The 22,383-nt window shown below is 35.9% G+C and overlaps 1 protein-coding gene across 2 annotated transcripts in view; it reads left to right on the top strand.

Annotated features, from left to right (window-relative positions):
• The window catches only part of LOC145277955 (monocarboxylate transporter 9-like), a 249,000-nt gene that overhangs the window by 124,595 nt on the left and 102,022 nt on the right, over positions 1–22,383 (top strand). The window contains exon 1 of one of the 2 annotated variants that reach the window (XM_080130067.1): positions 1,984–2,212. The exons of the other annotated variant lie outside the window; for it this stretch is intronic. The gene's annotated coding sequence lies outside the window, so the exon portion shown is untranslated. Of the gene's footprint in view, positions 1–1,983; positions 2,213–22,383 lie in introns of those variants that run through there. 2 annotated transcript variants of the gene reach the window in all.

Here is a 22,383-nt window from a genome sequence, read left to right as displayed (position 1 = left end):
TTCCCTACACAACAACTCTGTCAATTTTCAGTCTACAGACTCGAAATTTGATATACAGGGTAGTGAGATTTGGAAAAATCTTTGTAATCCGTTTTTGCCCAGAAATTTGGCTGTTAAAGGGTCAAAGTTCAACGATTTGACCTTTGAGAACTCTACAAAACTCCTCCCACAATTTTGGGTCTAAAAACTTGAAATTATAGATATAGGTTCCTTGGACATGGATCTAACTTAATAACTTGATTTGAGCCCAAAACAATAAATGTTAGGGGGTCATAATAGGGGTCAAAGTTTTTAAGAATTTGACCTCTGTGGTCTATATCAAATTACTCAGACAATTTCTGGTCTAAACATTTGAAATTTTACATAAAGGGTATTTAGAGAGAGGGCAAGCTTTTTAATCAGTTTGGGTCGAAAATTTGAGCTACCAATATATAAATGTATGTATGTATGTTTGCATGTCTGCCTAAAACTTTCAACAGAGCTGACGGATTTTCATAAGATCAATTCGGTGAGTTTCCAACGGTATTTTGTATATTTTTAACTAATTTTCCCAAACTTACCATGTTCAACAGAGACTTGGGCGCCATTTGCAATTTTCAAATTTATCACTAAAAACTGTGTGTTTTTCGAGCTGAATAAACGTGTTACATTAAATAAAAACACTAAAACAAATATCCAGTTAGGTATAAAAGTAACTTATCTTACCTTTTGATAATATTTATTTGTTATATATTTGTTTTCTGACAACTTTTTCGAATCTGTGTATAGTAATACAAATACCAAAATTTAAATGCGATTTTCTTATTCAGCATAGTCGAAAATTGGCGCTATTTTACAATTTGTCATTGTTCTGAAGGAGACAACTCTTTTTTACTAAGAGATTCGTTCATTTTTTTTCGTCTCATGATTTAGGACGCTAATAATGCTGTTTCCATGAGCGATTTACAAAAACATTGTTTTTCGTTTTATTTATTTGAGGGGGTATTCAATTATAGAACTTGTATAGTTTTTAACAGGTGCTTCTGCAGTTTAATTAACCGTTTTTCCATTAGTAACGCGCCGGCATTAGCCAAGCATTGAGCAGAAGAACCGTTTAGTATTTCACAAAAATTCTGTTTACATTGGAGGGGGGGATGTTGTGGTAGTCACAGGTGCTTCTGCAGTTTAATTAACCGTTTTCTTGTAAGTAACGCGCCGACAGTGACCGACTAAAAGAACCGTTTACTATATCATAAAAATTCTGTTTACATTGGGGAGAGTCGGGGAGGTGTTGTGGCAGCCGGCAAAGTTGGGAGGGTGGACCTCCTAGAACTGCCGCCACAACACCCTCCCCTTCACCGCAGCCTCCTCATGTAAACAGTTTTTGTGAATATATTCAACGGTTGTTCTGGTCGGTTAATGTCGGCGCGTTCGTGTTACTTACAGAAAAACGGTTAATTAAACTGCAGAAGCACCTGTGACTACAACAACATCCCCGCCCCTCCAATGTAAACAAAATTTTTGTGAAATATTAAACGGTTTTTCTGTTCAGTGCTCGGACCGTAAGTAACATTAACCGCGAGCACTGCTCGGTTAATGTTACTTACGGAAAAACGTTTAATTAAACTGCAGAAGCACCTGTTAAAAACTATACAAGTTCTGGTACTCATGCATGCACTTATTAATCCGTGCTGAAATAATAGCGTTATATTTAAAAGCCATTCTTAACATGGGGAGTGTTTTGTACCTATTCTGTACTTTAAGCTTACAATTGAATAAAAAAACCTATAAAACTTTAATTAAACTTGGAAATACGATTTTAAAAATAGCGCGGATCAGCATTAGCGCACAAGTTCTATAATTGAATACCCCCCCCTCCCTTAAAAAAAATAAAAAAAATAACATAAAAGTATGCTTTTGTAAACTGCTGGTGAAAACTTACCGACAGCATAATTAGCGTCCTAAAATATGAGATGAAAAAATAGTTGTCTCGCTCAGAACAATGACAAATTGTGAAACACTAGCGCTCGAAAACCTATAAAAGTCGTCACTTTAAAGAAACTTGTAGAGGTAGGTGGACCTAATGTAAAAAATAAATAAAACCCTTTTAAGTAATCAACCCCCCCCCCAAAAAAAAAGACTATGAATTGTTTTTAAAAAAAGAAACTATTTAAAAAAAATTCTCTTCACTAAGTAGGACTGTTCGAGTGATTGTCACGATTCAGGAATCTCCGTAAGTACAAAAATTCTTATTCTGCACAAGCACCTAGATTTTTTTTTTTACTGTTGTATTGTTAAGTCGGTCTTGAGTGTTGACATTAATGAAAGGAATATTTATGTTATTTTTTTGTTGTTTTTTTTTAACCTCGAAGTCCGACAGAATCCCAGTTATTTAAGTGTGTTTTTTTTTTTTTTTTTTTTTAAGGGAGTTGATCAGAGATATAGTTTTGTACTGTTCTAGGAGATCCACTGTCGACATTTTGTAGTCGTTAACAACATTTGACTTTTGTGTATCAAAGAGAAAAGGAAGAAAATAAATATAATCAAAATTGGGGGCTAGTACACTTATTGAACCGCGCTATTTTTAAATAGTTTTTTTCAAGTGTTTATTAAATTGTTAGGTAAACGTACAGAGTAGTTACAAAACACCCTCCTCTCCCCATGTTAAGAATAGCTTTCTAAATGTTATTTCAGCAGGATTCAGTAAGTGCACTGCATAACTAAGTACCAAAACTGCAAAAAATGAATAAGGCATGTCTGGTTGAGATTTAATTCGGTTTTATTAACGCATAAAGGGCTAGCTGCTTTTTTTTTTTGTTGTTGTTAAGCCCCTAAGCAGCTAAACTTAATTACAATAACACAATTTTAAAATGATTATAAAAAGAAAAAGCACACAAATACAAAACATGAAGGTTTTAAAGAAGTCCTTAAAAAAATATATCGTCGTACATAACGGTAAAATGTCATTTTCAGTTTTCCTGCGGCTTACTCGGCAAAACCAAGACAAAAGGCTTGTCAAACAAAAAGGAAACAAATAAGTACATTAAATTTTTCTTTTGCCTGGAAGACAAAGTCTTTCTCAGGACATTGGAACCTGTTTCTCCTTTTCCAAATTTTATTTCGGGAGCTTTCTTTTAGTCACCACTCGCCACGTCTTTCTCCGTCTTCTATAAGAAGGATCTTCCTCGGTCGACAAATTCACAAATAGTTTTGGTTAATGTGAAGAATTTTTCTACCCTCGAAAAATCCTTTTAAATTACTACTCTTACGGGTTTTGGCGGCGCTGAAAACGAAATTAACGTTGAAAATTGCGGTAAACGAGTAATTTCCAAGATATTTAGTTTTAAAAAGTGGGGGACCACTTTTCTATAATAATTTAACGTAAGGGCGGACCTGTACCAGAGTACCCATCCTCCTAAAATGCGTGTTTTACACCTTTTTTTTAAAACTTTTTCGGCGATGACGAACTTGAGTATCATATTAACAGAAAAATAAATTTGAAAAAAAAAAAATTAATGATTTTTACGAAGGGGGTTCACTTTCTGGTTCTAACGTTCTACTTCAGTACTTACTTCACTGCTACCTGACTTACTGCGCATTTCTTTATCGACGTGCCACGTGATTAGAACCCCTTCTTAAAAGCCATTATTTATTTTTTTTCAAAAATTAATAATCGTCGGAAAAAACTTTAAAAAAAAAAAAAGCATGAAAAATGCGCATTTTCGTGGGTGGGCGCTTTGGTATAGGTCAGCCACCGTTTTTTTTTTTTTGTTTTGTAAGTTACGCGCGGACATTAACCGAGCAGAAGAACGGTTGAACATATTCACAAAAACTCTGTTCGGGGACGAAGGGGGGGGGGGTCTGCAGCGACCGCTGACTCACATTATTTTCGTTTTCAGCGCCCTAGAAAACCTCCGAAGTGGTAATTTTAAATGATTTTTCGAGGGTGGAAAGCTACTTTACACGTTTGCCGTAGTTTTTTTTTTTTTTTTTTCATAAGACTCCTTTGCCTTAAGATAAAAAAAGGTGCTTAAACAAAATGATACATAATTGAAAAAGGGCTTGTTTGCTTTTCAATAAAAAAGGTGATTAAACAAAATAAGCTTTCCTTTAAGAAAAGCTCATTTGCCTTAAAATAAAAAGAAAATAACAATTTACATTAAGAATTTCAACAGAGCACACCAATACCACATCAAGGCCGTGCGGAAGTCATTCGAGAACTGCGGGAGGAGAAATATGGCACCAATTGTAAAAGAGGAGGAGGAGGCTATCTAAAAAAAAAAAAAAAAAAGGTCCCAGGTGTTGAATGCCCCGCCCTTTCCACCACAAGGAAAAAGGAATGTACAAAGATCAGGATTGCTCATCCTGACAGTGGCAACATGTTAGCCTCACACCACACACCACCCCGTCCCAGACTCGTTCTGTAGAGGTTTACAAGAAATAAAGTTCTGTAACCACCTTCATAGGCGTTATCTTCTCTGTTTGAGAAGGGGTTAGTTTATTGCTAGTCGGTTGGGGCATTTTTAAAAATTTTTTTTTATAAATCGGTATACTCTGCTTTTCGAGCACTGGCTTTTCAATCTTCACCTTCTCACCTTTTCACATCTTAACGTGGTGGAAGGGAAGTAAATACTTCCAATACAGGAATTTGTCAGTTAAAAAATAAATCCTCATGAGGAAAGTAAAGTGTCCATTCATTTTAAAATCTAATTTGTGTGTGTGTGTGTGTGTGTGTGTGTGTGTGTCGCTCAAAAGTACAAAATACAGGTAGAAACAACCAATAAATATCACTGTAACACTTAAGTAGATTTCGATCAGTATTTAGTTTAATTTTCTATTTTTGAGCGATTATCAAGACTCCTGAGATGTGACCCTCTTGTATCGGCCATTTTTTTTTGTACTCGTGTAACACTCAACACCACTTGTTTTTCGCTTTGAAATAAGTTGAAACACTAAAAACTTATCCAGCTAGGTAGAAGAGTAACTTGTATTGTGTTTGATAACATTTTTATTTGTTATATACTTTTTTTTAAAACACTTTTTAGTTTTATGATCTATAGAAAAAAAAATTAGAGAATCTACATAAATGCTAAAAGTGTATTCATATGTAGAATTTTCCAGAGAAAACAATGACACACAAAGTGCACACTCTAAGAAAGCTATAAGGGCAGACTCAGCCTTAGAAACTTAAGATATATCTTATTTAGATAAATCTATAATATAAATCTCACCTATCTGTTTAAATGTATGTATGTTTCTTTGTACATCTCGCAACAACTTTCGACAGAAGAGACGGATTTTCACGAGATCGGTATCGTTTTGAAGCTCAATCCTTCAGACAACAAATATCGAAAAATTGGCTAAAAACATTTATTCCTTCATCCTCAACTGGCCACTTTTCTACAGGGAGGGGACGCTTTTTTTCGCCGATATTTTCGAAAGTAATCGCCTCTTTTCGATTGGGATTGCACATTGGGATAATTTTAATTTAACAAATTGGTACTTGTACAGTTTAGTCAAGACATTAAAAAATGTAAATTATAGAAAGTTTAAATTGTATGTATCCGTTATGGAATGAAGTTCTCTGAAAAAAAAAAATTCACTTAATTTCATCAAGTAGTTTTTTTTTTTTTTTTTTTTTTTTACAGCGAAAAAAACAATTTGTTATGATACCGAGCAAAATGTTCGATTTTTAGGAAGAAAAGCTAGTATTAAAGATGGGGAGGGGTGTCAGCGCTTTACCTGGAGTTATCTCCCTTTGTCATTTCTAAAATTTAAACAAATTTTTTTTTTTAATCCAAGATGGCTGCCTTCAACGCGCTCATAAAAACGTGTTTTTTTTTTCCGCTGTAAAAAAAAAACAAAATTACTTGATGAAATTAAGTGAAATTTTTTTTTTCAAAGAACTTCGTTCAATAACGAATACGTACAATTTAAACTTTTTTCGATATTTTCATTTTTTAATGTCTTGACTAAACTGTACAAATACCAACAAATTATAACAATAAGTCAACCTGTTTTTTTTTTAATTTTCTTACATGTCTATCGCATAAAATCGAATATTTCATTTTATTTATTTTTTAAACTGCAAAACAATTTTTATATGAGAATATTTTTCAGTCCGTTCTTTTAATAATAAAACTTTTCATTGAGTATTTTCAAATATTTTGAAGTTAGAAGCATTTTTCACAACAGTTTTTTATTAATTTTTTTAACTAAAACGATCGATAAATTATTTTAGCACCGGGCATAATTTATTTCTTTGAAATATATTTAACTTAAAAGTTTTTATTTGTTTTATAAAATTTTATCCGTAAATAATTTACATGACTGAAATGGGAAATGAAATATGAAATTCTATGTTCTCTATCGAGACATACGAACACAAATTCATGTTAAAAATTAATTAACTAATCAGTTTTAATTAAAGTTTTGATATGAACTAAAACTAAAGCGTACATTAAATTTTAGTTAACATATTTTGTGTTTTATCTTATAAATAAATGTGTACTTCACGGTGTTTTTATTTAATGATTGCTCCCTGAAAGCGTTTTTTTTTTCACTTTCTTCGTATATATCTCAAAATTTTTTTTTATCGTGCGTGTATTTATTTTTTGAATTTTTTTTCGTGGTGGGGGGGGGGTAAATTTGATTCATACTTTTATTTCGTGCTTGTTTATATTTTATTTCGTTTCATTTTAATTTTATTTTCTCCATTAAAGATTTTTATTTTTTGTTAAATTATTTTTTTTATACATATTCAAATAATGTCACCTCCCCTTTTTGGCCTCAAATAGTACTTGCAAAAAAGTTTTCATGATTAAATAAACCAAAGAAAACACTTTTGCGCATGCGCTTACAGGGAGCAATCATTAAATAAAAACACTGTTTGTGCAGAGTCCATGTTCCCCGTGAAGTATGAGTAAATGTTGTACACACTCTGCTGAAATAATGTTATTTAGAAGGCCATTCTTAACAAGGGGAGGGGCTTTCTAACTATTCCACACTTTCACCTAACAATTTAATGAAAAAAAAGATACCATAAAAATTTAATTTAACTTGGAAATACTATTTAAAATATAGCACTGGGCATACACTGCACACGCACCATTATAATAATTATAATATTATTATAATGATAAAAATATTATTATGATGATAAAAAAAAACTGGTGTAGATAACATCGACTGACGCCACATAAACTAGTTCTGAAGAGTCGGGGAGGATGGAAAGACTGAAGTGGGAGAGTACTAACCAGATCTTCACTAGAAGTGTGCAGTTCAAATCTGGTACCTTGGGGGGGGGGGCATTTTGTCATCCAAACCCCAGAAAACACGAATGACTGATGCCAACGAGAAATCAATGGCAAACGGCTGTTGCGATAATGTGCAATCATCTGCACGAGTGGCCAAGAGGTGGAGAACACTGGAAATCTGGGGAGACTTGTTGTCACTTGATCTTCAGGTAACAACACAGGTTACTGCCAGTGAGCGATCACTGATGATGGCCTGTGAGACAACTCGTAGTGAGTGAAATAATAATAATGTCCCTCCCAAATTCACCACCATCCTGATTTAATAATCGTAGTTGTTTACTAAATTTTCTTAGTTTTTAACCAATGTTCACATCATGTTAAAATCATTTCTTTAGTTATGTGAACTTCATTTTCGTATTCTTGTATTCTTCACTTATATGAAAATGAAGACTATGGTGAAGTATAGGATCCCTAACCATGTAACTGATGAAAATATGCTACACATTTTGATGAAAAACATGGGGAAAAATGGACATAGAATAGGAAACCAAAACTTTAAATATAATTTCTCTAGGGTCATAATCAGGATTCGGTTCTGGGGTTCGGGAAGGAGTGAGTGAGTCACTTTCTCGACAATAGCACGTTTCTGTCCTCTTCTTTTCCAATCGACCACACCTGGCCTCTTGCCACCAATGTCACACCGCACAATCCGAACGTCAGCAATACAAAATTCTTTTCAAGAGAAGATGTTCACGACTCTTTTCTCTCTGCTGCCACAGGGAATTTTTCCCTGCTTTTCTATCCTCTTATCTAGAAAAAAAAGGAAGAGACAGGAAAAAAAAAATAGCTTCTCCCATCATGCTCTGCCTTCCCAAGATGCCCTTTGCGTATACAAATGCGCTGGCCATCCTTTCCTTCTTCTTTCCCAAAGAGCGATGCAGATACGTTTCTTTTTTTTTCTTCTTCTTTTCTAACCATATACCCCACAATTTCTGTATTATTTCAACATATAATCTTGTGGGAAAAAATCCAGCTCCCCAATAAGGGGCACTCTGGATAGGAACAAAAATAAAAATTGTCTCATTCCTGAAGGATTTCTCCATCAACCGAGAATAGAAAAGGTGAAGTGTAGCATCAGAACAGATATTACACTGTGATCTTGTCCTGAAGGCCAAGAATTGTTTGTGTTTAATGTTTCTTTAATTGTTTGTTTCTTAAATTCATAATTCAGTTTTATCAGTATTAGATTGTATATTGCTTTAAAATTACGTAATTTTACATGGATAATATTTTTATTTTATATTTAATCAAGTTCAGTTTCATTATTAATTGAATTGGGTTTCTTTCTTTTTCCTTTTTTTTTACAAAGGCATCACCACTTAGCAAGGCCAAGAGGCCACTCTAGGATAAGGGTTCAAGAGTGTACAGTAGAAATTGAACAATATAGTAACCGTTAGTAATAGAGATTCGGTAAATTTGTTAACTTATATGGAATGGCTCATCAAAAACTTATTTACATTAGACTTGACGACTACCATATTGTAGTCAGCTGGAAAGCAGAAAAACGGAAGACAATTCCATAGGTGTGCAGTTCTAAGAAAGAAGCTTTGCTCATGGAATCTACACTTAGGTTTAGGCACAGATAAAGAGTGGGGGGAAACTAGTGAGAGTGTTTTCTGCTAGACAGGTGTTTTTTGTGAAAGTTTGGCGAGGGGGGGGGACCATACAATGGAGCTCAGCTGAGCACCTGCCATGAAAATAACGATAAAGCAGAGACAAACTCGCAACATCTCTTCTGTGGGAAAGAGGTTGCAGGGAAGAGAAAAAGACATCCCGCACAAGGCTACGAAGTCTATTTTGAACTCTATCAAGGCAGGATAAGTCCTTTCTAGCAGCTTCTGCCCAGATATGGCAACAGTACTCCATCCTTCAACGTACTTGGCTCTTATACAGATAGAGAATTGCATCAGCAATAAGATATCTACTAGATCGATAGAAGGATCCCACCATTTTTCCAGCAGCCTTGGCAACGGATTTAATGTATGTGTTCCATTTAAGATCAGGAGTAAAGGTCAAGCCCAGAAGCTTGTCAAAACACGAGGCCTCTCCAAGACGAGAGCCATTCATTTCAATTGATACCAGATGGGGATCAGAGCATTGATGAGCGTTTCTTTCCTTTTTAACATGTTTTAATGCTCTTTTTAAAAATGCCTTCATATAGTATCAACCGTAACTGTTTGATAAATCTTATCTACATTTCTTGCAGGCATTTTTCAGTTCACAGACCTTCTTCCTCTCAGTGGCCTCGCTTTTACATGCTATTTTCGCGATTTGTTTGCCTTTTCCATATATAAGCGAAACTGAAAGCGAAGTCGTGTTCTCGGCCTTTCGTGCCAAGACGTTCAGAAAGCAATCAGCTTTGATCAATGCAGGGCGGGGGGGAGGGACCCGTCATAACAGACAATTGCTGTTCATTTGGACACTCCCCTTTTATGTGGAGCTGGTTTTTCCCCCATCACGTGATGTTTGACCTCATTAAATTTACGCATATGTCACTTAACTTTTTAATCGTTAAATTAAAATGCTTTTCAGTTCCTGTCCCACCGTGGCTAAGCAGTAAGATGTCACGTTTTTTAACACTTTCTTTTCCACCTTCGCATCAAGGCTTCGGGTTCAAGCCTACCTCCCTAATAAAGTTTCCTTTTTTTTATTTTACACCGACAAACACCCAGGCAACCCCAGGAACCTACGCTAGTCTATAATATAAAAGCAAAAATGTGTTTTTGTTTGTGCAATTTTTGTATGTGCAATAAAGCCTTTTCTTTTTCGGGGAGGGGGGGTTACTACGTCATAGAACTTTTTATATACTGTCTAGATTTTAATATCTACGATGTGCGAACGCACGTTGCATCTACATTTATTTAGATCCATTTATTGGGAGCTACTTTTCCCCAACATCTTGTGGAGTGTTAAGCTTAACTGGCTTGAAGCCAAAGTTAAGTGCATCATTTCCTTCTATGGCGTGATGTTTGGTTTCGTTAAATTTACGCACCTGTGTGAACTCATTCACTTAACTTTTTAATTGCTAAATTTAAATGTCTTTCCTGTCCTTTGTCGCCATAGTGCAATGGTTAAGACGACAGGTTTCTGCCTTCATGTCACGGGTTCGAACCTGCCTGTCTACCAACCCTTTTTTTTTTTTCCTCCACACACACCTCAAATCACCTGGACAATGCCGGGCACCCATGCTAGTCTATAATATAAATCTGACCTGTCTGCTTATATGCATGTATGTATGTATGTCTGCTTAAAACTTTCGACAGAGGCGACTGATTTGCACGAGATTGATATCGTTTTGAAGCGCGACCCTTTGGACGACAAATATCCAAAAATTGTGTAAAAAAACATTAATTCACTCACCCTCAACTGGGCACTTTTCTACAAGGTGGGGTCGCTTTTTTACGCCAATATTTTCGAAAGTCGTCGCCTCTTTTCGATTGACTAGCCTTAATTTAAACCTTCACCACTTCCGGTTTGGTGATGGACGTAACAGCAAAGACGTCACGTTTTTCTTTTTTTATGTTCTTTTCCACCTTTTCAGTATGGGTTCGTGCCTGCCTGCCTACTACCACTTTTTTTTTTTTTAATTTGCTCAACACACACCTCCAAACACCCGGGCAATGCCGAGCACCCAGGCTAGTAGTTAACTAAAGATAATCATCCCATAAGAAAACAAAACAAAAAAAATTAATGGGAGTCATATCTAACAAAGTTGTATTTTCATTTAAATAAATAGAAAAAAGGGGTTTTAATATAAATAGCAGTACACAAAACACACACACACACACACACACATATATATATATATATATATATATATATATATATATATATATATATATATATATATATACTAGCAGATATTTAAAATATTAAATGTAACGTTAAATTCCGTTAAAAAAAATAAGTAAAAAAAACAACGCAAAGAAACTAACATGTGAGTATTATGATTTTCTAAAAAATGACAGTCAAGTACGATAACCATTAGACCAGCATACCACGATCTTTAAAAAGTGTTTTCAAACCTACTTATTAACACAAGGAAACTGTCCTGTTTCACAACCACGCATGTCCATTCCTGAAACATTTGACAAACAGATAAAAGTTGTTCTTTTTTTTATTTTATGCGGTACTTTGTCACTTAGCCGTAGTTGTCTGAAAATACTTCCACTCATAACTAATACATAGATACTAGAGCAATAAATCACTGGATTCGGGCATAAGAAAACTCAATCTTCAATAAGGGCAGAAGACTATGGCTAGATGATAACCTGCCTTATAAAAAAAAGAAAAATATTGTCTGTATTTTCCTTATTAAAATTTAATAAATATTTTTATTTATTTATTAAAAAAAAAACTTTGCATTTGGACTGGTCCCTAAACTATAATATTAAAATTTCAATCAGTGGAAATACTTTCACTTATAATACACAGGCAAGAATGTGACTCCTATCAATTTGATCTCCAGGATTCGGCAAGTGAAAACAGAATATTCTTTTCATTGTTTTGACTCTTGAGTATATATCCAACACAGTTAACTAATCGAGAACCACATCAATCTATATAAAAACATATAAGATATTTACTGATATATACTAGAGAGTCAAAATGATAAGAATATTCTCTCGTCATAGCCCTGGTAATAAGCTATTCATCGATTACTTTGTCCTACCATTTTTCTGTTAGTAACGTTTTGTGGTTTAAGCGAATTAAAAAGCAAGATGAGAAGTGAAAAATTAAGAACAAGTCGAAGAAAAAAAGAAAAAGAGTAACTGCAAAAAAAAAAAGAAAAAAAAAGGACAATTAAGAGAGAGAGATACGATAATCAAAATTATGTGGTTGCTACTTTTGGATAATGATAATAATTATGCATTTTTGCATATTTTCCAATTACATCCTACTGTTACATGACAAGGGCTGTCACCTTTTCATGTAAGTATAAAAATAGAGAGATTAGTTAAAATGAAAATGAAATAGCAATAGACGAAATTCGAACCTCGTAATTTAGGTTTAGAAATAGATTACGTGTGAGAATTTAAAAGGAATGTAAAACAAAAACTTGTTTAGAATAGAGATAAAATATTTCAAGAAAAGAATGTGAACTGTCAAGTTTGTTATGAAATTTTACATTGAAAGAATGCAGCTTATAAGATAATGTTTTTAACATATTGGAAAAATAGGTTACTGAGTATAGGAAAAGTTTTGGACACGCAGGTCCAGAACACGTGAAAGAAGGCACATGTTTTAACATGTGTATGACGTCACGGAAAATAGAAAGTTCTAGGGATAGAGAAAAACTTGAGTTAGAGAAGACAGTCAGTGAAAAAAAAACTCAGAGAGAGTCAGTCGTCTAGGAAGCGAGATGTCACTTTGAAACTAAAATGTGAAGCCTTGAATTCTTGGTGATGGAAACACGGCCGGTCGTGAAGAAATAAACCTCATCATGTGTTTTATAAAAACGTCGTCTTGTCTTATGATTCTTACAAAAAGTGAAATTGTATTATATATTTGTGTTATAAAATGTCTTTTCATACACATCTCGACTTCTCATATCCAGAATGAGAATCTACATCATGTCTACACAATGTCTGAACAGTGAACACTGTCTCCTCACTCCAAGAGCTTTCTTCTTCTTCCATAAACACAATTAAGGAATGACCATTTAATATATAAGAATCATAACATGAACAATATCTCTCTAAGTCTCTTACAACAAAATCTCTCTCTCTGAGTCTTACAACATCTCTCTCTCTCTTTCGAAGCATCTCTCTCTAAGATAATCTCTCTAAGATACAACATCATATGTAATAAGACAAACACTCTAATAAGACTCTAAGACTCTTTTTTAATGAATCCCTTATATAACACTACTTTTCATTGGTCAAAGTAAACCTGTTACATTTCATAGTTCGTCTACTATTTTAATTGTTTATAATTAAATGATTTAACTCACTTTCTAAGTAATGAGGTGTTTCCTCCCCTTACATGCAATATCTACATTACATTCCCTCAAAGAGAGAAGTATTTATTTTTCTTTATTTATATATTTAACTATATATGTATTATGTATAGATTTTCTGTATATAATTCAACACCTGGCATATTTGATTGCTGCCAGATTGAAAAACCTTGAGTTCTTTCCTTCTATCATCCAAGTTGAACCACCTCTCCACTCTTCATCTGATTAACCTTTCTGTAAGATACAATCTTCACTACTTCTTCATCTCTTCCTTTCATTGTACAAACATTTAGAGATAAATGTCTTAACATATTCTGAGGATCTGGTTAGTAAACTTCCGACTCTACCATTATCGATCTCATTAACACTTGTTAACGATCTTATGGCTGGTTGATTGCTTGGTGCCTATTTTTCTTGAGCCCAAATTGCCAGTCAATGAGCAATCAATTTCAGATTTCTATTATCATTACTATTATAAAAAAAATTGTAACATTCTCATCTCCAACTGCAAATGCACACCGTGAGACTTCATTATCTATAGCGTTGTATTTGAAGTATTTCATTTTAACTTTTGTAAGTGGTTTCACTCAATCAATTACTTTATTCTCGATAATGTTTTATATTTGTTTTTCTTAAATAGGTGACTTGACTCTAATCAACGTTTATTTTATTTTTGACAATCAATCGTATGGTTTTTTTTCCAGCTAGGTGTGTGGCCATGTCAAGTGCCAAGTGCACCTATTCTTGTCAAATGACCTTTTCGGTATACTCAGACTGGATATTTAACATTGATGAGGTGTATTTGAAGCAGTGATTCATCTCCCGTTCTTCTGTTGCAACTTAATATAGCTAAATACATTGTTAAATAGTTTTGCCAAGGTTTTAATCGTTTGAAGACTGTCCTGTTTAGTATATTGATTTACCTCTTTTTCAAGTGGTTAGACACAATGGCAGGTCAGGTTTTGAAAACCCAGTGCACTAAATGAAATGCACTCGAGCCTTCAAAAATGCCTGAGCAGTCCTGTCGAAATTTCTAGTTAGGGATATCTCAGGCTATTATTAATAAAATCTCTCCTTCTCAAGGAGAGAAGTTAAAGCTTCACAAGGTGGACCACCTAAGATTGAATAAAACCACATCTCAGCCCAGCAGAAAGAAAGCCAATATGGCTGATTGTCTAGGACGTATCCTCAATTGTCCTGCTTAGTATAATTAGCCCTGAAAAGGTATGTTGTGAAAGGTAGAATGATCCAGGGCAACAAATCAACATTGATGCCATGCTGATCAATTTTAATCAGTCCAAACTATTCAATAAGGTTGACCATTGTTAACTGATGACTGTCTTTATATCTGCTGGTTTAAGCTCTCGATTTCTCTTGATCGCGAGGATCAACAAGCTTCACTTTTTGATCCATTCTTGGCTACACTGTTCAAGGTTTGTTTAACTGATGCTCATAATCCACACAAGAACACTGATCACCTTGTGACAATGGTTGATATTACTCTAAATGTTTGACCCCCACCCTACCCAACTCAAAACGTTAATGTTACAAATGGACTGATTGGAAATCCATCTGTGAGTCGAACGGATACCTTAATGCCTAGTGTGCTGCACCTTATGATAACAAAAGTCCATGCAAAATTTCAGACTTTGAGAGAAAATTGTACTTACATACTAATCCTTATTACTCCCTATTAATCCCTAACCATGCAGCTTTGACTGTGCATAAAACGGATACGGTAATACTCAGTTCGGTGCACTTTGTAATAACAAAGTTTTAGACAAAATTTCATCAAGATCGCCCAGTAGTTTTTGAGAACAAGTTAAACGGACAGACAGATAAGCAGACTAAGGAAATATGATATAGATACTATCTTCATATTGGTGTTTGAGGGTGATGAAATAGTATGCAGTACATACTAATGAGAATACAAATCTTCTCGCAGTTTGACACACAAAATCAACGGTTTGTCTGCACCTATCCACCGCACGCCATATATAACAGTACATGATATTCGAGTCACGCTTCATAACAGTTTCTCTCTGTTGCCGGTGATGGAGAAGAGAAGTGGCAGTGTAAATCGCCCGCCGCGTGTACTCTTAAGCTAAGCCTTCTTGTAGTTGCGTAGCAGCCGGCATAAACAACCGGTGTTTATTATCAGCCTTTGCATCGTTTTCATTACAGGTGCTCTTTGTGTATTCTCCAATCTAATCGGCAAATAAATAAAACCTTTTTTGAGCAGTGTTTAAATGGTCAAAGCAGGCACAGAGGCACATGTTCATGGTGGGAAATTTTATAGCAAATCCCACTCTCCAGAATAATTCACATCAACCTGTGCAGCTGCTAGTACGTATAGGCAGCAAACATTTTGCTGATTCAACAACCACAAGTATAGACAATTATTCATAGCATCAAGAAACTATAGTAGAAACAGTCTTTCTCTATGCTGCTTAGGCATGACCTCTTACAAATGTGCTGGAAAAGAGGCTGCATGGCTGTTACACACGGATGTTCAGGATGGCCCTCAATACATCATGGAGGAGGTATGCAGCAAAAAAAAAAAAAAGCCAGCTTTATGGTGACCTACCACCAGTATCAATGAAAGTACAGCAGAGAAGGATGAGAGTAGCTGGTTACTGCATGAGACACAGCGAAGAGGAAACCAGCAAGCGATTTCTCTAGATACCAACAGATGAACACCCAAACCATGGTAGAAGAAAAATGACCTACATTGACAACCTGCTACAGGACATAGAATTGGAAAGTGGTTGGGACCTGCACACTGTCATGCGAGATTGAGAGAACTGGAGAAGTCGTGTAGATGCAGTGGTGAAGCGTCCTGAAAGAAGACGGAGATGTAAGAGTGTAATAGTTGCAGTTAAGTGTAGGTGTACCAAGATGACCAGAAAATGCCTTGAATAGCAACTTGCAATTTCTAAAAAATCAATAATAGTATGATGAATAATAGACAATTCCCCTACTATCCAATCACCCTGTTGTACCCTTGCATTGCACCTGATAAGACTAAACTGCTTTGTTCAGTGATTTACCTTGATTCCTACCTAAAACTGTATAAACTAAATGTATCACTGTAATCTAAAGCCATACTCAAGGATCTAATCACCCTTTCCTAGGATATCATAAAAAGCCTTGACCCTTCCAAAGTATGAGCATGATCTTATCCATGTTATAGTAATAAAGAAATGCTCTGCTGAGCTGGCCCTTTCCTCTCCAAACTTTATAGAAAATCTTGCTTGCCTAATAGTTGGAAAATCTCTAGTGTCAGTGTTCAAAAAGTCTGAAACAACTGACCTGCAAAATTATCAGTCCATTAGTCTCCTATTCCTCACCAAAATCTTTGCATCATTAATAAACCTAGCGATAATACGCAACTTTGTTGCAGCTGAACTTCTTTCCGAGCAATATGAATTTAGGGAAGTCTGTTCTACTGCAGATATCCTAACAATCATCACTAAATACATATACCATGCACTGAACAAGTCTGGTGAAGCTAGGGTGGTAATGCTTGATATATTATGGATATTGAAATTCTCATGAATGACTCTACTCTTGAGGAAAAAGCAACTCTGAAACTTTGTTTTTCTTTCTCATCAAAGCTTTCTTGGAGTTTATATTTTTCTTTTTTTTACACAGGAGTCACCACTTAACAAGGCTCAAAGGCCACTCGATGATAATGGTTAATGAGTGTACAGTAGTCAATGGGACACTGACGTAGTAATTGTTAGTAGTGGAAATTTGGTAAATTGGATTACTTAAGGGGAACAGCTCATGAAGAACTTGTTTACATTGGACTTGAAGACGACCAAAATGTAGTCAGCTGGAAAGCAGGCAAACTGAAGAGAGTTCCACAGGTGTGCAGTTCTAAGAAAGCAGTGTTGTTCATAGAATCTAAGTTTAGGTTTAGGCACAGATAAAGAGTGGGGGGGGGAATTATTGATAGTGGTTTCAGCTAGACTAGTGTTTTTCATGAAAGTTTGGCAAAGGAGGACCATGGTTTGGAGCTCAGACAACCACTTGGCATGAAAATAATGATAAAACAGGACAAGATTGCAATGTCTCTTCTGTGGGAAAGGGGTTGCAGGGAAGAGAAAAGGGTCTCTCCCACTAGGCTACAAAGTCTATTCTGAACTCTGTCAAGGCAGGATAAGTGCTTCCAGCAGCTCCTGCCCAGATGTGGTAACAGTACTCCATCCTTGGATGTATCTGGCGCTTATATAGGTAGTGAATTGCATCAGCAGTGAGATATCTCCTGGAGCGGCAGAAGGATCTCACTATTTTCTTTGGCAATGATTTTGATGTATGTGTGTTACATAAGGGAGGGAGAAGAAACGGATTTGAGTTTGGGCACTTTACTTGAGGGATACTGGTACCCTGGTGATGACGTGTCCATTTTACTAATGAAGAGAAAAAGTTTACGACGATGAGAGAGAGATATTACAAGTGTTAAGAGACGAGAGAACGGGACCCAAGATCCCTTAAACCGTTTGTCTGGTGGTTAAGACACTTGTTGTGGATGTATGTGTTTATATATAGAAGTTCATACCTGGTTTTGCTGCTCTGGGAGAGTCTTCATCTGGGTGGAGCTCTCTTGCTGTTTTCGCCGGAATACACAAGATGAAGACAGATGTTGGGTTTTCAACCTTTTATTCTCCCAGGCATGATCTGCAGATGTCGTCATCGATGGTCTCCACTGTGGGTACCTACCACGTCCCACGTCTGGGGCGCGCATCTCCCCCCTTACTTAGGAGAGAACCATTTTAGACCTCTGCTCGGCTTGGCATTTTCTGAGAGACTCAACGTTTCACCAACCTTGCCACGTAGCATCACATGACATCCGGTTAGATGAAACGTCACTTCCTGCAACGTGGATTTACTACAAAAATATCTCTCTGACCTCCTCCCACCCTCTCCCTCTCTCTCTCGATCTACTATCTAATAGAGACACAGAGAGAGAAAATAGAGAGAGTATGAAAGAGCCAGAGAGAGAAAGAGGAGAGATGCTCTTTAACATTCCTCCACCCCTTTTTTATCAAAATGTATGGCAAGCCATACATTTTTAATAACTAACTAACTAAAAAAAATAATTATGTCCGAAGTACATCTTTATTCTTTCACTTTCCGGACTCACCCCTTTTCCAAGAAAGATCAGGCACCAGTACTCTTCTACAACACTATCAATCCTTCTGCTGCTTCTCGAAAGTCCCTCCTCGACATTAACTTGCTTCCAAGTTAGACAAAGATACAGCTTTGCAGATATACATCTTGTCTAGGCGGTCGCATTGTTGGATATTTTCCACTGACTCTGCTCTTTATTTGGACCACTTGGCCAAACAAATGGAGACTCCATTTTCGATCACTTTTTCGAAATGGGGCCAGCATATCGCAATTACGACCAGAACGTCGGATGCTCCATGTTGGTGGTAGCTTTATCGCATGGGGACTCGAACCCCAGACCCTCAGATTAAAAGTCTGATGCTCTACCGACCCAACCATCCCACTCGCGTTCTCGACTTTCAGCATAGGCCTAAGTCCCAGTTTTTTTCCTTTACTGTAATGCCCTGACGTCTTTCTCTGAGTGGTCCTATTACTGGAGCTTTGTTCTATTCAATCTACTACTTCGGGACTTCACAAAGCTCTTCTACTAACTCCCTTGGTTGGTCTAAGCCAAGATACGCCTTCACACTGATTCACTCGGAGCCTGTTTGAGTTCCTGGAACCCGACAAGATACGGAATCATCACTCTCTAACTAATGCGCCAAAGCTTACTTGCGCATCGATTTCTAACTAAGTAGCTTTCCCTTTGTGATTTTTCCGTATTCCCAGCAAGTCCCAAGATTCCAAGCCAGATATCCCTCACACATTCCTCTAAAAAAATAAAAATAAATAATAAGGCTCTATCTTGTCCCTTACGTAATCTGCATCTTTCCTTTTCTTCTATCTCCCCGTGATTAGGCTTGGTACCGACTGTCCAGTCGCTCCGTACCCTGAGGAATTATCGTGACCTCGCACGCCAGACTTTTGTTGGACAAGACTTATTGCCGTTGCTTGGGCCTACGTGGCATCTTCCAACTCACTGGAACCACTAGTATTGTTTTAACAGGGTTCTCATTACTCTAAAATAGTATTTCCCCTGCCAAATTTTCTAATTTGTGACAATACCGTGGCTTATAAAAAAAATAAAACAACAGAAAAAACTGCTTTCTACAGCCTAATCGCCTTGTAATCCTCATGAAAAAAATGCAACTACGCGCTAAACGTCCCTAAAATATAACTAAACCAACCAAATCTATTCCAAAATAATTTAATTTAATAATACCAATTAAATTCACCCAGCATGTTTTTGTTTTTTTTTAAATTTGGTACATTTAATTCACAATAGGGTAACATTTTACTTCTAAAATTCTTCCTCCACCCCTTTTTTTTATCAAAATGTATGGCAAAGCCATACATTTTTAATAACTAACTAACTAAACTAAGGAGGAAATACATACGCTACCCGCTAGCAAGAAGACTGTCCTACGATAAATCGATAAACTCAAAATTAAATAAATACAACAATAAAATTGCCATGTAGCGCTACCCTGCGCTCTTCAAGGTCAAACTCCTTTATGACCCCATCGCTTCTTCGTACCCATCTCGGGACTTCCAGAGCATCCTTTGCTCCCGGTCGACATTACTCGTGGTCGATAATTTCACGGCTCCTAGCCGAACAACAATAAAACACAAAATCGAGGTCCATCTGCCTCCTACTTACATCTCAGGATTTACGGACAATCTTCTTTACTCCTAGGTAGCACAAAAACAAAAAAATAAAATCCCATCCCAAACCTTCACCATTTCACATCAAATGTTCTTAATTAATTTACCTCCTCTATGACTATACTTAATTGGTCCAAAAGTAATCAAGTCGGTTTTATTTATTCTACCCCATTGTGGTCAACACACAATGGACACGTCCTCCGACTGTCCATATTAGTTACAGAGATCGCCCATTTCTCTATAACTATCTCGTGCTTCCCTGAGAACCTACCAAAATATGGATTTTTTTTTTTTTTTTTTTTTTATGAGGACGTTCTGTACCGCCCTCCACCGAATTACGCATCCGAACAAAAAAAAATCTGTCGAAACTACAAGAACTAAACCACAAACAAAAAATATGTGTACATGACCACCTCGAAACTAGGATAAATACCGACTGACTTCCTGACCTCATTACTCATAATCCAGCAAACCGTCTGCCTGTCCAACTACTGTATTTCGATAAAAAAAATCCTTATTCCTTATTCTTTTGTCTTCCGACATCATCCCATTTTAAAATTCTCATTTATGTTTTCCTTGCATAATCCCGTTATCTCAAAAATTATTATTGATAATTGATATACCTCTATCCTGTCATCATCTTATTTTTAAAAAATTAAATTACATTGACACCACGTGGCAAGACCATCGATGCCCCCATCTGCTATGCAAATACAAGATAACAAAAGTACAGAAAAAGAAATACAGAAAAATACACATGGCAACTCAACAATACTTAACAATATTCAATAATACTTAATATATACTTAATTAATTCACTTATAACTAACAACTTTCAGCAAAGTTCAACAAAATTATCACAGATCAAATTGTCCATGTAAGCAAAGTTCAAGGGTTTTCTGAAACTAAAAAAAATCATTATTCTTTTACAATTAATCACAGAATTAAATTAAAAAGTTCCGCTTCTATTCTATTCATATAATTATAATTTACTTAAAATTAATCCGGAGGGATGCCACATCACCAACCTGATTTTTATTTATCACCTAATACTTTCGACAATAGTGTAATTTCTTTTTTTTTTTTTTTTTTCAAATCTAAAATGACATCTTGCTATTCCGAATGCATTTAAAAGTTCACTGTCCCTTATTTTTGTAACGCTTTGCTAAATTCAACAATGTCAAATGACTGACAGGTTTATAAACTGTGGACAAGCTCGATGTCTTTTGCTTCAACAAATGTTCGTTTGTGTTGTCTTGTCTATTTAAATATATATATATACGTTTTTTTTTTCTTTCTCCGTGTTTTCAATTCTTTCTCTGTGTTTTTCAATTTTATTTTTATTTTTAATATGGTAAATTAATTTTCTTTTCTCTTTTGTTTTTCAGTCGTTTTCAAAATTCACAGCGTATTTTTAATTTTGGAGATTAATTTTCTTCTAAATGCGTATGGTATTCTTCATGCCTTTGCTATCTTTTTCAACACATAACTGAATCATTTTTTTCTTCTTCTTCCTTCCTCTCTCTCTATCTTTCTATCTCTCTACCCGTTTTTCACTGTTCTTCACTTATTCTCTTTTTCTCTTCATTTTCACTATTCTTTCTTTTTTTATTCCACTGTCTCTTCTCCGTTTTTTTCTCCCTCCTTTTTCCTCAATTTCTCTTCTTGTCTTTATTTTTCCTCGTTATCTCTTTTTCTCGTTATGTCCGTGGCAATCCAGGTTTCGATATATATGCCCCATGCGGGGGCAAGAAGGTCAACGGCACCAAATAACATATATGTTACATAAGGGAGGGAGAAGAAACGGATTTGAGTTTGGGCACTTTACTTGAGGGATACTGGTACCCTGGTGATGACGTGTCCATTTTACTAATGAAGAGAAAAAGTTTACGACGATGAGAGAGAGATATTACAAGTGTTAAGAGACGAGAGAACGGGACCCAAGATCCCTTAAACCGTTTGTCTGGTGGTTAAGACACTTGTTGTGGATGTATGTGTTTATATATAGAAGTTCATACCTGGTTTTGCTGCTCTGGGAGAGTCTTCATCTGGGTGGAGCTCTCTTGCTGTTTTCGCCGGAATACACAAGATGAAGACAGATGTTGGGTTTTCAACCTTTTATTCTCCCAGGCATGATCTGCAGATGTCGTCATCGATGGTCTCCACTGTGGGTACCTACCACGTCCCACGTCTGGGGCGCGCATCTCCCCCCTTACTTAGGAGAGAACCATTTTAGACCTCTGCTCGGCTTGGCATTTTCTGAGAGACTCAACGTTTCACCAACCTTGCCACGTAGCATCACATGACATCCGGTTAGATGAAACGTCACTTCCTGCAACGTGGATTTAC

The sequence above is a fragment of the Euprymna scolopes genome, chromosome 6 (genome assembly GCF_053919585.1).
Source record: "Euprymna scolopes isolate OS-2025 chromosome 6, ASM5391958v1, whole genome shotgun sequence".
Taxonomy (NCBI): Eukaryota; Metazoa; Mollusca; class Cephalopoda; order Sepiida; family Sepiolidae; genus Euprymna; species Euprymna scolopes.
Note: the sequence above shows the minus strand (reverse complement) of the source record. Positions and strands in the feature narration are given on the sequence as shown.